Source organism: Saccopteryx leptura, chromosome X (genome assembly GCF_036850995.1).
Source record: "Saccopteryx leptura isolate mSacLep1 chromosome X, mSacLep1_pri_phased_curated, whole genome shotgun sequence".
NCBI lineage: Eukaryota > Metazoa > Chordata > Mammalia > Chiroptera > Emballonuridae > Saccopteryx > Saccopteryx leptura.
In genome coordinates, this window is record NC_089516.1 from 52483334 (window position 1) to 52499094 (window position 15761).

The following is a 15761-nucleotide window of genomic DNA, read 5'->3' on the forward strand; positions in this document are numbered from 1 at the left end:
ACATCAGATCATTTACAGCAAAATGGTGGGAACTTGATAACATTATACGAAGTGAAATAAGTAAATCAGAAAAAAACAAGAACTATATGATTCCATACATTGGTGGAACATAAAAACGAGACTAAGAGACATGGACAAGAGTGTGGTGGTTACCAGGGGTGGGGGGAGGAAGGACATGGGAGGGAGGGAGGGAGAGAGTTAGGGGGAGGGGGAGGGGCACAGAGAACCAGATAGAGGGTGGTGGAGGACATTCTGACTTTGGGTGAGGGGTATGCAACATAATTTAATGACAAAATAACCTAGACATGTTTTCTTTGAATATATGTACCCTGATTTATTAATGTCATCCCATTACCATTAATAAAAATTTATTTAAAGACAAAAAAAAAAGAAATCAATAGCTTTCATATACAGCAGGGCAAAAGTAAGTTTACAGTTGTTTGTATAGAAAATAATACAATAGCCTGACCAGGTAGAAGCACAGCGGCTAGAGTGGTTGCACTGGGATGCATAGAACCCAGGTTCGAAACACTGAGGTCACTGGCTTGAGTGCAGGCTCGTCTGGCAGGAGAATAGGTTCACCAGCTTGAGCGCAGGTTCGCTGGCTTGACCGTGGGATCATAGACATGGCCCCCATGGTCGCTGGCTTAAGCCCAAGGTCACTGGCTTGAGCAAGGGATCATTCGCTCTGCTGTAGCCTCCATCAAGGCACGTATGAGAAAGCAATCAATGAACACCTAAGGTGCCGCAATGAAGAATTGATGCTTCTCATCTCTCTCTCTTCCTGTCTGTCTGTCCCTATCTGTCCCTCTCTCTGTCTCTCTGTCTTTCTGTCTGTCACACAAAAAAAGAAAGTAATACAATAATAAATAAATAAATAATACAAGAATAAACTCTGTGTTTCACATCCTCACAACTGTAAACCTACCCTGTATACAGTTACCAGCTAGAAAATATAATGGAAGAATATATCCTATTTACAATAACAACAAATAACATAAAATAACTGGGAATAAACCTCACATAAAATGTACAAACCCTTGCTCTGGCAGGATAGTTTGGTTGGTTGGAGCATTGCCCCAATACACAAAGGTTGTGAGTTCAGTCCCCAGTCAAGGCACATACAGGGACAAATTGATGGTTCTATCTCTCTCTCTGTTCCTTCCTCTTTCTAAAATCAATAAATTTGAAAAAAATAAGAAATGTACAGGATCTTTATTTCCAATAAAACCTGGAATATTTTTTATAACTAAAAAAATTATTGTAAATTTTGTTTTTAAAAAATAAACAAGCCTGACCTGTGGTGGTGCCATGGATAGAGCGTCGACCTGGAATGCTGAGGTTGCAGATTTGAAACCCAGGGATTGCCGGGTCAAGGCACATACAAGAAGCACTACTATGAGTTGTTGCTTTCTGCTCCTCTCCCCTCTTTCTCTTTCTCTTTCTCCTCTCTCTAAAATCAATAAATAAAATCTTTAAAAATAAATAAATAAAGAATCAAGAAGAGTAAAAATAAATAAAAGAGCACTGAATAGAGAACTAAATATTAAAGATATTAGAACATATCTCAAAGGTTTAATAATTAAAACTATGTGGTTCTAGCACATGAATCAACAGTATTAACCCAGTAAAGATTCTGAAAGTAAGCCCATTTGTATAATGGGAGTTTTGTATCTAATGATTGTTACCTGTGTTGGAGACTGTTACTCTTTCCTTCCTTTATGGAAGTAAAATGTGCCCAGATATATTACACTTCCCAGCCTCCCTTGCAATTAGATGTGGTCATGTGCCCAAGATTTTGCCAAAATGGCATATGAGTGAAGTCATGTGTGCCACTTCTGTACAGACATGTGCAAATAGCTGGTGTACCTCCTCTGAGTTCTTTTTCTTTTTTTTGCTCTCTGCAATGCAAGCTTATTTGAACCACACACATGAGGACAATGACCGAGATCAGCAGTTCTCAAATGCCAGCGGGCATCAGAATCCTGCAGAGGGCTTCTTAAAATACAGATCACTAAAACCTCATCTCCACTGTTTCTGAGTCAGCAGGCCTGAAGTGGAGCCCAAGAATTTTTATTTCTAACAAGTTCTCAGGCAATGCTGATGCTCCCGGTGTAGAGACCACATTCTGAGTACTACCGCCTTAAAGGTAGAGAAATAAAATGGAAGGAGCCTCAATCCTGAATGACTGAAGGCAATGCTGACTGAGTCACCAACTGACCTGGGAAAACAAATTCTGAAATAATAGGTGAGAGAAATTATTTCTATCTTATTTAAGTCATTGAATTTCAGAGCCTCTTTGTTATAATGCTTTTTAACCTTACTGTTGGGCAGATAAAATGTATTATGCTCACTTTGTTAAAGATGACACGAGGAGGCCGTCGCCCAGGTGATATTAATGTGTGTTGCGGGTGGGCTAAAGGCAGGCAGAATACTTGTAGCCTGGGGCTTGGTTTTGGGATTAAGCCTTTCCTACCCTTTTTGATGTAGGACGATACAATCCAATCATGCCTCAGAGAAGTGATTTTGTATTAGAGACTTCCCTGTTTTGTATATTGGATTAAAGGTTTGGATTTCTACACTATAAAATAGGGGCAGAATAGGAGCTTGCCCTCTTGGTTCCTGAGATTATCATTAGAGGAGAGAAAGGCCACGTGGAGGAGGCCAGGAGAAGCAGCTAAGATGGCGGAGTGCTGAGTGAGATGCCAGTTTGTGTAGAGTTTGTATCTGGGATAAGGAAGGAGATGGGGAACTGAGGAGAATAAGGCTGATGAGCTAGAAACCTTTGATTCTAGGAAACTCGGATAAATCAGTAGCTTTGTGAGCACTGAATGTGAGTGGGTTTTGGAGCCCAGTGTGTATTTTTTACTTGCCCGCCGGGTGCAAGCTAGAATTAAAGATGACAGCCCATCTGCTTTTGGCTCCTTTGTTTCTTTACTGACTGTCCGAATCCAATGTGAACCTGCATGGGCCAGGCGGCTGCTGTGATGGTGGCCCTGGCCCTGGCTCCTGGCTTTACACTTACCTTAACTAGCACAGTGTAGAAAAGACAGATATTTCAATAGATGGTGGCTAGGTCAAATCAGAAAAATAATGTTGGATCCATATAACATTATCATACACTAAGATAAATTCCAAATGAATTTAAAAACTGAAAATATAACCATAAATTAGAACTTTAATTATAAAAAAAAGTACATGGAAGAATTTTTTTATAACATGTTAGAGTGGGGGGAAAACTGTGGCTCAATATTCAGGAGCCCTAAAAGAAAAGATTCATGAAGTAAAACTACACATTAAAAAAAAAAACTCTCTGCATAGCCAAAAAAACACCACAAAGTTAAAATACAAATAGCAAAGTTTTTTTAAAAAAATTCACTACTCAGCCTGACCAGGTGGTGGCACAGTGGATAGAGCGTCGGACTGGGATGCCGAGGACCCAGGTTCGAGACCTTGAGGTAGCCAGCTTGAGCACAGGCTCATCTGGTTTGAGCAAAAGCTCACCAGCTTGGACCCAAGGTCGCTGGCTTGAGCAGGGATTACTCGGTCTGCTGAAGGCCCACGGTCAAGGCACATATGAGAAAGCAATCAATGAACAACTAAGGTGTCACAATGAGCAACAAAAAACTAATGATTGATGCTTCTCATCTCTCCGTTCCTGTTTGTCCCTGTCTATCCCTCTCTCTGACTCTCTCTCTCTGTCTCTGTTAAAAAAAAAATTCACTACTGTTGGGCAGATAAAATGTATTATGCTCACTTTGTTAAAGAGGCCATCGCCCAGGTGATATTAATGTGTGTTGGAGATTGTTGTAACCTGGGGCTTGGTTTTGGGATTAAGCCTTTCCCACCCTTTTTGGTGTGAGGTGGTACAATCCTATCATGCCTCAGAGAAGTGACTTTGTATTAGAGACTTCCCTGTTATGTATATTGGATTAAGGGTTTGGATTTCTACACTATAAAATGGGGACTGAACGAGAGTTTGCGCTCTTGGTCCCTGAGGTTAGCATGAGAGAGCGGAGAGAGTAGAGCCAGCAGCTAAAGGAGGCCACGTGGAGGAGGCCAGGAGAAGCAGCCAAGATGGTGGAGTGCTGAGTGAGATGCCAGTTTGTACAGAGTTTGTATCTGGGATAAGGAAGGAGATGGGGAACTGAGGAGAATAAGGCTGGTGAGCTAGAAACCTTTGATTCTAGGAAACTCGGATAAGTCAGTGGCTTTGTGAGCACTGAATGTGAGTGGGTTTTGGAGCCCAGTGTGTATTTTTTACTTGCCCGCCGGATGCAAGCTAGAATTAAAGACTATGGCCCATCAGTTTTTGGCTCCGCTGTTTCTTTACCGACTGTCCGAATCCAATGCGAACCTGTATGGGCTGGGTTGCTGTGATAGTGGCCCTGGCCCTGCCTACTGGCCTTACAATAATTCATAGGGAAAAATGCAAATAGTCTTTAAACATACAGGAAAGTCTCGCCTGACCAGGTAGTGGTGCAGTGGATAGAGCATCAGACTGGGACGCGGAGGACCCAGGTTCAAAACCCTGAGGTTTCTGACTTGAGTGCAGGCTCACCGGCTTGAGCATAGTTGCCGGGGTCCAGCCCCGGGGGGGATTCAGGGGTCCCACAGGAGGAGACGGCGTTGGCGAAAATGGAGTGAGAGAGCCGAATTTTTTTCTTTCTCTTTATTCTCTGGTTAGCATTTACTGCCAGGCATTTCTACCAAATGCTGGTCTAGCTTTCTTTTTATGCACACACACTAAGTTACAATCACATGGTATTTTGTTTCACTATGGTTACATGTTTCCAGATAACAGTTAATTCATATTTATAAATTATAAATCAGGTGGTAAGTTATTCAAAGTACAGTTATACAATAGCAATAACAATATTGGTACAAACTTCTAAAAGATTAGTACTAATTAATAATTCTACTGTTGTTGTGAGTTAAGGGCGCAGAGAGAGATTAGCAGACGAAATCATTAAGGACTAGCAAAGGCCCACCGCTTGCTCAGGCAAATGGTCTTGAGTTCATGCAGTGTCCTAATTTTTTTTACAAGACTTCAAAAGGCTTGCTTATTAAGAAATTGTCATAACATCAAGAGTAACTTTTGCTTAAAGATATATAGAGTGCACCTGCAAGATAGCTTAGTAGCAACATAATATCAGAAGGCATTAATTGCTATTGCTTCTATGAATTCTTCCATATTCCTCTTTATTATCTGAACGAAAAACCTTGGGAAAGTATATAAATCTCATGAGAATGTCTCACTGAGAAAGCCCAGTAACTGCCTTTAGTGACAAAACAAGTCTTTTAACAAAACATTTTTTACTAGCCAGCTACACTCCTATTCAAGGCCATGCAACAGGCCACTCCACTACACTTTACCTAAGATTCTAATGTCTAGTTAAACTTTATTTATTTACTATATTCATATACTAGCTAAATTCTAACTATATTCTTTCTAACATGATTAATAAAAAATTCTCCTACAAACTTAACCCTTTACGAGGAATATTATAGCCAGCCTCTTATGTTTATGAGCCCAGTTCAAGGGGCTTACAGGCTTTTCTGTGAAACTTACACCTTCTGTCTCATTTCCAAAGAAATTACTACAAATCTACAGGGAAAGCACGGTACTATTATCCCTGTGCCATAAATAATAGCACACACCCAAAAAAGGGGGGAATATAAGGCCAGATTAATTCAAAAAATTAAAGAGAAAAGTGTCGTTGTGCCTTTTCTTGCGGTGACTTTGTCAACCCGCAGCTGTTGGTCTTACTGCGGTGACTCTATCTTCTTTTGCTGTGACTTTGTCAGCCAGCAGTTGTGAATCTTCTTCTGCTGTGACCTAGTTAGCCAGCATTAGTGAATCGGCTCCAGACACATAGTGTCGCTGGCTTGAGCATGAAATCATAGACATGACCCCATGGGCACTGGCTTGAGCCCAAAGGTCGCTGGCTTGTAGCCCAAGGTGGCTGGCTTGAAGCCCAAGGTCGCTGGCTTGAGCAAGGGGTCACTTGCTCTGCTGTAGCCCCCGGTCAATCCACATATGAGAAAGCAATCAGTGAACAACTAAGGAGTCACAACAAAGTAGCCGCAAAAAAGAATTGATGCTTATCTCTCTCCCTTTCTGTCTGTCCCTATCTGTCCCTCTCTGTTTCTCTCTGTCCCTGTCTCTCTCACCAAAAATAAAAATAAAAATAAAATAAAATAAAAATATATGGGAAAGTGTTGGGCAGATAAAATATATTATGCTCACTTTGTTAAAGACGGTGCTGCCCACGAGGAGGCCGTCGCCCAGGTGATATTAATGTGTGTCTCTGTGGGCAGGTAGAATCCTTGTAGCCTGTTGCTTGGTTTTGGGATTAAGCCTTTCACACCCGTTTTGATGTGAGGCGGTACAATCCAATCATGCCTCAGAGAAGTGTCTTTGTATTAGAGACTTCCCTATTTTGTATATTGGATTAAAGGTTTGGAATCTACACTATAAAATGGGGGCAGAATGAGAGCTTGCCCTCTTGGTTCCTGGGATGATTAGAGGAGAGAGCAGAGCAGAGAGCAGAAGGAGGCCACGTGGAGGAGGCCAGGAGAAGCAGCCAAGGTGGCGGAGTGCTGAGTGAGATGCTAGTTTGTGTAGAGTTTGTATCTGGGATAAGGAAGGAGATGGGGAACTGAGGAGAATAAGTCTGGTGAGCTAGAAACCTTTGATTCTAGGAAACTCGGATAAGTCAGTAGCTTTGTGAGCACTGAATGTGACTGGGTTTTGGAGCCCAGTGTGTGTTTTTACTTGCCCACCTGGTGCAAGCTAGAATTAAAGATGACAGCCCATCAGTTCTTGGCTCCATTGTTTCTTTACCGACTGTCCGAATCCAATGTGAACCTGCATGGGCCAGGCGGCTGCTGTGATGGTGGCCATGACTACTGGCTTTACAGAAAGTCTTTAAGCTCACTCAGAACAATAAATTAAAATTATACAGGTAAGGCCCTGGCCGGTTGGCTCAGCGGTAGAGCGTCGGCCTGGCATGCGAGGGGGCCTGGGTTCGATTCCCGGCCAGGGCACATAGGAGAAGCGTCCATTTGCTTCTCCACCCCCCTCCTCTCCTTCCTCTCTGTCTCTCTCTTCCCCTCCTGCAGCCAAGGCTCCATTGGAGCAAAGATGGCCCGGGCGCTGGGGATGGCTCCTTGGCCTCTGCCCCAGGCGCTAGAGTGGCTCTGATCGCGGCAGAGCGACGCCGCGGAGGGGCAGAGCATCACCCCCTGGTGGGCAGAGCGTCGCCCCTGGTGGGCGTGCTGGGTGGATCCCAGTCGGGCGCATGCGGGAGTCTGTCTGACTGTCTCTCCCTGTTTCCAGCTTCAGAAAAATACAAAAAAAAAAAAAAATTATACAGGTAAAAAAAATATTATTTCAGTCACATTGGCTGAAATACAAGTTTGACAATATACTCATAGTCAGACTATAGGAAAATAAACATCCTATTACATTACTGGTAGAAGTGCAGATTGATATCATATGTATCCAAATTTCAATGAATATATTTATTGATAGATAAAATGGCTACTCAGCCATCATCTTTCTTAAGAACAATGCAGGCCTGAAGGAGGAAGAAGGACTTGCTTACTCAATAATCCGTCTCAGGCTTCCCTTGCAACTGGATGCTGATAAGGGACTATTGGGTCAGAGTGCAAACAATTTTGAGGAACTGTGGTGCCACTCCCAACCACAAACAGAAGCTATCTTGTAGTCGACTTTGTCCAAGGCCCTTTGTCGAATGCATATAACCCCTACCCCGTTTCTCCCTTGGGTCTAACACCCTTTGCTGGTCTCAGCCCACCTGCACCCGAGCACCTTTAAAATAAATTTTCCTTTTGGAACACACTAGCCTCATGTTTTTGGTTTGCCCTGTGGTTTCTGCCTTTCACTTATATGTACAAAGTTAATCATCCACTGAAGTGTTGTTGGTAATGGCAAAGGATGGGACAGCCTATAATGTTCATCAGTGGAGAGATAGTTGTTTAATTATGGTATAGCCACACAATAGAATATTCTGATTATACAATTGTAAAGAAGAATAGAATCTTTCTATGTATTAATATGCAAAAATCTCCAGTATACATTGTTCAGTAAAAAAGGTATGGTACAATGTTTGTAGGGTGCTACCTTTTGTGTAAAATAAGGAAGTATATTCACATATGCTTATATTTGCATAAGGACACTCTGGAAGGCTATACAAGTAAATAACATGTGGTTACTGTTGGGATGGGGGCAGGTGAGAACAAGGCTTCACTGTATAACTTCATGTCATGTGATTCTTGAAATAAGTGCATGTATTATCTACATAAAGCATTAATTAATTAAAAGATGCTACCCAAAGCCATGAAAATAGATGAAAGCATTTAGGGAGAGACAGGAGACAGACAAGCTGGTTAAGGACTGAACCCTGGGGCCCTCTAATATTAGAGTTGAGGAGGAGGAGGAGGACTCAGCGAGAGAGACTGAAGGAGGAGTAAAAGCAGGTGAGGTTGAGCTCTTGGAAACCTTGGGACAAAAGGGTCAAAGAGGAAGTGCTCATTGTCAAGTATGCTGAAAGGCCTAGTAAGATGAGAAAGAACAGGTGATTGACATTTTTAATAAAAGCCACTTCAGTGGACGCCTGACCAGGTGGTGGCGCAGTGGATAGAGCGTCGGACTGGGATGCAGAGGACCCAGCTTCGAGATCCCGAGGTTGCCAGCTTGAGCATGGGCTCATCTGGTTTGAGCAAAAAGCTCACCAGCTTGGACCCAAGGTTGCTGGCTCGAGCAAGGGGTTACTTGGTCTGCTGAAGGCCCGCGGTCAAGCCACATATGAGAAAGCAATCAATGAACAACTAAGGTGTCGCAAGGAAAAATTGATGCTTCTCATCTCTCTCCGTTCCTGTCTGTCCCTGTCTATCCCTCTCTCTGAATTTCTCTCTGTCCCTGTAAAAAATAAAAAAATAAAATAAATAAAATAAAAAAGCCACTTCAGTGGAATAATGGAGAAAAACACTTGATTGGGGTAGCATACAAATAAGAGGTAAGGATGTGAACACAGTATATTTGAGGTTTTGTGGGGGAGGGTAGTATAGAATAGAAAAAATGTAGTAATAAGCTGGAAAGGAGCAAGACAGGGCTTTGAGATGGATGATACTGGGGGGAATGATCCAGGAGAGAGGAAAACAGAGATCACATATTAATAGATGAGAGACATTGGGCCTTAAACAGGAGCACTCCATACTTCCTTCACTAGAAATAGAAGGTATATAAGAGGAAAAGCATCAATATGGCCAGAGGTGATGCTAGTTCTTCCTCTCTTTATTTAGGAATTTAAACAGAGCTATTACCAAAATATACCCTTATATTTTGGTACTTAGTATCTTTTTTTAAAATTTAGACAATTTTAATGGGATGACAATGATCAATTGGAACTTCATATCTTTAAGAACACCTTTATATTGGCTGCCTGATCATTAAAACAGAAGCCTATAGCTGTGTCCACCCTAATGACACTACCATTCAAAATAAATCTCTTTAGTTGTTTGATCTTGCCTAGTAAAGAACACAGTCAGAGGAACCATCCGGTTCTGATGAGCTTCTGGACCATCACAGGACAGGAAGATAATACCAACTTCCTTATTGAATTGGATAAGACCTAAGAGTTTTATCCCACTCAACTCCAAAGCAGGAAAATTAATAGGATTACCTGAATTACTGTGCTACCCCCCCCCCCCCTTTTTTAAATTATCATTGCTAAATCTAAATTCCATGTCAAGATACTCCTACTTGTTTGGTAAGAAACCAAAACAACACACTAAAAAAATAGCTTTAAGTTTCATATTATATATGTTGGGCGGATAAAATGTATTATGCTCACTTTGTTAAAGATGCCGTCGCCCAGGTGATATTAATGTGTGTTGGAGATCGTTGTAACCTGGGGCTTGGTTTTGGGATTAAGCCTTTCCCACCCTTTTTGCTGTAGGGCGGTACAATCCAATCATGCCTCAGAGAAGTGACTTTGTATTAGAGACTACCCTATTTTGTATATTGGATTAAAGGTTGTGAAGCTACACTATAAAATAGGGACAGAGCGGGAGTTTTGGCTCATGGTTCCTGAGGTTAGCATGAGAGAGCGGAGAGAGTAGAGCCAGCAGCTAAAGGAGGCCACGTGGAGGAGGCCAGGAGAAGCAGCCAAGATGGCGGAGTGCTGAGTGAGATGCCAGTTTGTGTAGAGTTTGTATCTGGGATAAGGAAGGAGATGGGGAACTGAGGAGAAGAAGGCTGGTGAGCTAGAAACCTTTGATTCTAGGAAACTCGGATAAGTCAGTGGCTTTGTGAGCACTGAGTGTGACTGGGTTTTGGAGCCCAGTGTATGTTTTTTACTTGCCCGCCGGGTGCAAGCTAGATTAAAGACTATGGCCCACCAGTTTTTGGCTCCATGGTTTCTTTACCGACTGTCCGAATCCAATGCGAACCTGCATGGGCTGGGCTGCTCAGATGGTGGCCCTGGCCTTGGCTCCTGGCTTTACAATATACTTATACCTTATTTCACTCCAGAATTTGAAGGCAACTTTCAGATGTCCTTACAAGAAAATAAAAACAGCTGGAGAAGAGAAAATGGGTAGACAAAGATTCAACCAGGAGTATTGTTAATAAGTGTCATAGGCCAAATTGAAAACATGTTTAGTTTTCAGTGTTATATTGACCTGGGATGCTGAGGTCCCAGGTTTAAAACTCCAAGGTGCCAGCTTGAGCACAGCTCACCAGCTTGAGTGCAGGGTCGCTGGCTTGAGTGTGGGATCATAGACATGGCGCCATGGTTGCTGGCTTGAGCCCAAAGGTCGCTGGTTTGAAACCCAAAGTTGCTGGCTTGAGCCCAGGGTCGCTGGCTTGAGCAAGGGGTCATTTGATCTGTTGTAGCCCCCTCCCCTGCCCGGTCAAGGGACGTATGAGAAGCAATCAGTGAACAACTATAGTGCTGCAACTACGAGTTGATACTTCTCATCTCTCCCCTTGTCTCTCTATCTCCGCCCTCCTCCATTTCTCTCTATAGAGAGGGAGAGAAAGTATGTTTCTTAGAAGTAAAACCTATTTGTGATACTGATACTCACTATAAATTTATTCCATGGGTCCTCTTACAAGGAATACAGTGCTGTTCATGCTGTAGATCTCTTCAAAATCCACAAAATAAATGGGAATGCAAATTACACATGGTAGCTTCTGTACCCCTTGTGAAGGAGAGGGTTCTGCCTGTGTGGGTGCCAATTAAAGAGCTTCTAAAGGAAGTTCTACGGTATAATCCAAGGACACAGTTCCTTGATAAAAATTGACATTAAAATTTTAAGTGTTATTAAAATTCTGGGACATTATGGTAATTAAGTTTGGTGCATGCTGAGAATTAATATTCAAGTAAGTCTCTGAAGTACTCTCAAAATGATGAGTCTTAAGGAGATGAAACTGAAAAGGTGTAAGGGTTTTCCAAGTTTGGGGTTAGCAAAATAATGCATTTTCTACACAGGGAGTTACTAATTTATTTGACTTATTGGGAAACCTCTGTCTCTGTCCCTAATAGGAACCCTCCCAGAAGATGTTTACTGGCTCAGAACAGGAATGCCTGCATGATTGCTACATGTGTTTTTATGGTGTCTTCAGTAGGAGGATTGGTCTGAAATACCTATGCTGCCATGCTGCCATGACTAGCAACTGAACCTCTTAATATATTCCTAAATGACTTTTCTTCACAAATGTGGCATTTCATGGAGACACTTGCTCCATGGACATACAGTGGCCCCTTGTCTATCGCGGGGCTTAGGTTCCAAAACCCCCCACAATAAGTGAAAATCTGCGAAGTAGCGACCTTATATTTATTTTATTATTTATATATATTTTAAGGCTTTATTTAGATTTAATATTCTTTTAATATGTTTTAATTAATATTTTATATTGTTTTCAATTTTGTAGGTTAGAAAATGCTTATTTTACCACAAAAATAATTAAAATAATAAATATATAAAAATACCTATATACCACAAAATCCTACGATATAGCAAAAAATCCGTGATACAAAATTAGATATATACAATTTAAAAATTGTATATATCTAAAAATTGTATACAGTGAGACCATGAAAAGTGAACCACAATATGGCAAGGGATGACTGTGCTCCAAACCAGGAGCATGATTCTAGGATGAATAAATACGAGTGTTCCATGTAGGAAGTACCGGGTAATCTTCCCTGTTGGCTGGATATTCTGAGTTCACAACTTAAAAAATACGTTTTAGACTCAACATAGTGAAGATATCAATTCTTCAAATTGATCTATAGGTTCAGCACAATTACCATCAAAATCCCCACAAGATTTTTTGTAGCTTATTCTAAAATTTATAAGGAAAGGGAAAGAAATTAGAATAGCTAAAACAAAAATGTGAAAAATAAATTGGGAGGAATCATTCTATCCAATTTTAAAACTTACTATATTGCTAGAAATAACTGTGCTATTTGTGGAGGAATAGACAAGACACAAAAGATCAATGAAACAGAAGAGCTAGTCAACTGGTAAACTGATTTTTGACAAAGTTGCTAAAGCAAGTCAATGGCAGGATAGTATTTTCAAAAAAATTGCTAGAAAAATTGGACATCATAGATTAAAAAGTGAACCCCAACCAAAACGTCACACTTTAAAAATGGACTCAAAATGGATTATAAATTTAAATGTAAAATTATTTTTTAAAAATAGGAGAAAAATTTTTAGAAAGTAGGGCTAGGTAAAAAGTTCTTAGGCATGACCCCAAAAGCACAATCTACAAAAGAAAGTATTGATAAATTGGACTGCATCAAAATTAAATATTTTTTGTGTGAGAGAGACAGAGATAGGAAGGGGGAGAGATGAGAAGCATCATGTAGTTGCAGCACTTTTTTTTCTTTTTCTTTTTCTTTTTCAGCGAGAGACAGAGAGGGACAGATAGGGACAGATAGGGAGAGAGATGAGAAGCATCAATTCTTCTTTGCAGCACCTTAGTTATTCATTGATTGCTTTTTCATATGTGCCTTGACAGGGAACTACAGCCCAGCCAGAGACCCCTTGCTCAAGCCAGCGACCTTGGGCTTCAAGCCAGTGACCATGAGGTCATGCCTGAAACCTTGGGGTTTCTAACCTGGGTCCCCTGGGTCTCAGGCTAACGCTCTATCCACTGTGCCACCACTGGTCAGGCCAAAATTTAAAATGTTTTTTAAAAAATTAAGTGATTGCTCAAAAAAAAAGTGTTTGCTCTGCAAAAGACTTAAGATGAAAATATAAGTTATAGACTGGGAGAAAATATTTGCTAACCATATATCTTACAAGACTTGTACCTAGAATATATAAAGAAAGCAGTAGAAAGCAATCAATTAATTTAAAAATGGGCAAGACAGGAATAGATATTTTACCAAAGAATAGAAGGATAGCAAATAAGCACAAGATGTTTAACATCACTAGTTATTAGAGAAATGCAAATTAAAACCACAATGAGATATCACTTCACACCAGTTAGAAAGGCCAAAATAAAATACGGCAACACAAAATGCTGGTGAGGATGCTGAGAAACTGGATCTCTCATGCATTGCTGGTGGGACTGTAGAATAATAATCTCTCCAGGAAGTAGCTTGGCAGGTTCTTACATCTCTTCAGGAGTCAACCTGCTGAACTATGCGCCCAACATAGTATTGGCAGATTCCTTTTTTTTTTTTTTTTTCTTTGACAGAGAGAGAGGGACAGAAAGGGACAGACATGCAAGAAGGGAGAGAAGTGAGAAGCATCAATTCTTTGTTGCAGCTCCTTAGTTGTTCATTGATTGCTTTCTCATGTGCCTTGATGGGGGGGGGAGGCTACAGCAAAGGGAGTGACCTCTAGTTCAAGCCAGTGACCTTGGCCTCAAGCCAGCGACCTTGGGCTTCAAGCCAGCGACCTTTGGGCTCAAGCCAGCAACCTCAGGGTTTCAAACCTTGGTCCTCTGCATCCCAGTCTGACACACTATCCACTGATCAGGCACTATTGGCAGATTCTTAAACTAAAGATATACTTACCATATGATCCAGCAATTGCATGCCTGGACATTTTAAAAACTATTTTTCCATTGCTTTGAGAGAGAGAGGGAGGGAGGGGAAAGGGACAGAGTGGGCAAGAAGCATCAAATTATACTTTCACTTTGTTGTTCCATTTAGTTGTGTACTCATTGATTGCTTCTCATAAGTGCCCTGAGCTGGGGTTGAACCTGCAACCTCTGGCACACCGAGTCGACGCTTTATCCACTAAGCCACCCGGCCAGAGCTGCATTCCTGGACATTTATGCCAGAATAATGGAGACTTATGTCCACACAAAAGCCTGTACATGAATGTTCATAGCAGTTTTAATAACAGCTTTAATTTGTAATAGTCAAAAACTAGAAATAACCTTAATGTCTTTCAGTGGCCAAATGGCTAAACAAACTATGGAACACCCATCCATACTGCTCAGAAATAAAAATGAACAAACTGCATGCAGCAACTTGAACAGCTCTTAAGCACATTATGCTGAATGACAAAAGGCAAATCTCATAAGGTCACATACTGCACAATTCCATTTCGTTAACAATTTTGAAATAACATTTTAGCGATAGAAAACAGGTGAGTGGTTGCCAGGGGTTAGTGACAAGGTGAGGAGGCAGAAAACGGCAGATGTGACTTAAGAGGTAGCACTAGGAAGATTATTTATTTATTTACTGATTTAGAGAGAGGGGGAGAGAAACATCCATCCATTGCTCCACCCATGTATGTGCCCATTGGTTGATTCTTTCATGTGCTCTGACCCAGGATAGAACCTGCAACCCTGGAGCACTGGGACAACACTCCAATCAATTGAGCCACCTGGCCAGAACTAGGAAGATCTTGATAATGATGATGGAACAGTTCTGTGGAGGTAGACAAATCAACACGTGATAAAACTGCATATAATTGTACACACAGAGATGAATACATGTAAAACTGGAGAAATCTGTCTGTATAGGTTTGTCAATTTTACCAATGTCCATTTCCAATATCAAATTTCCAGGTTTGATATTGCACCTCAGTTATGTTAGATGTTACAATTGGGGGAACACAGGTGAAGGGTACACAGGACCTCGCTACTATTTTCACAACTTCCTGTTAACCTATAATCAAGCTAAAAAAATCGAAAAGCATGTTTTATTAGAAAGTGTATTCTAATTGTATAAAATTTGTTCAGTACAAGTATGAAGTGAAAAATCCTTTTGAAATTTCGATCAGAAGCAAGAACTGTTACTATTTTAGCAAAGTTCCTCCTGATCTTTTTTTTTTTTAAGATTTTACTTACTGATTTTACAGAGGAAGAGGGGAGCAAGAAGTATCAACATAGTTGCTTCAATTTAGTTGTTCATTGATTGCTTCTCATATGTGCCTTGACCAGGCAAGCCCAGGGTTTCAAAGTGGCGACCTCAACGTTCAAGGTCAAGGCTTTATCCACTACACCACCGCAGGCCATGTCCTCCTAGTCTTTTATGCATTTTCAAAGTAGTTGAAATCATTCTGAACACTAATTGTAACCTACTTTCCTCCACCTATCAGAGCCCACATCACCAATTATTGTAAATGTATATTCTGAGTACAATATATACAGGTATTGATTAAATTACAACCTATGCAACTTACGACCACTCGACTTTACGACCACAATCACTAGCCACGACTGCTCTGCTCCGTGTCGGGCAGCGCAAGCGTTGCCC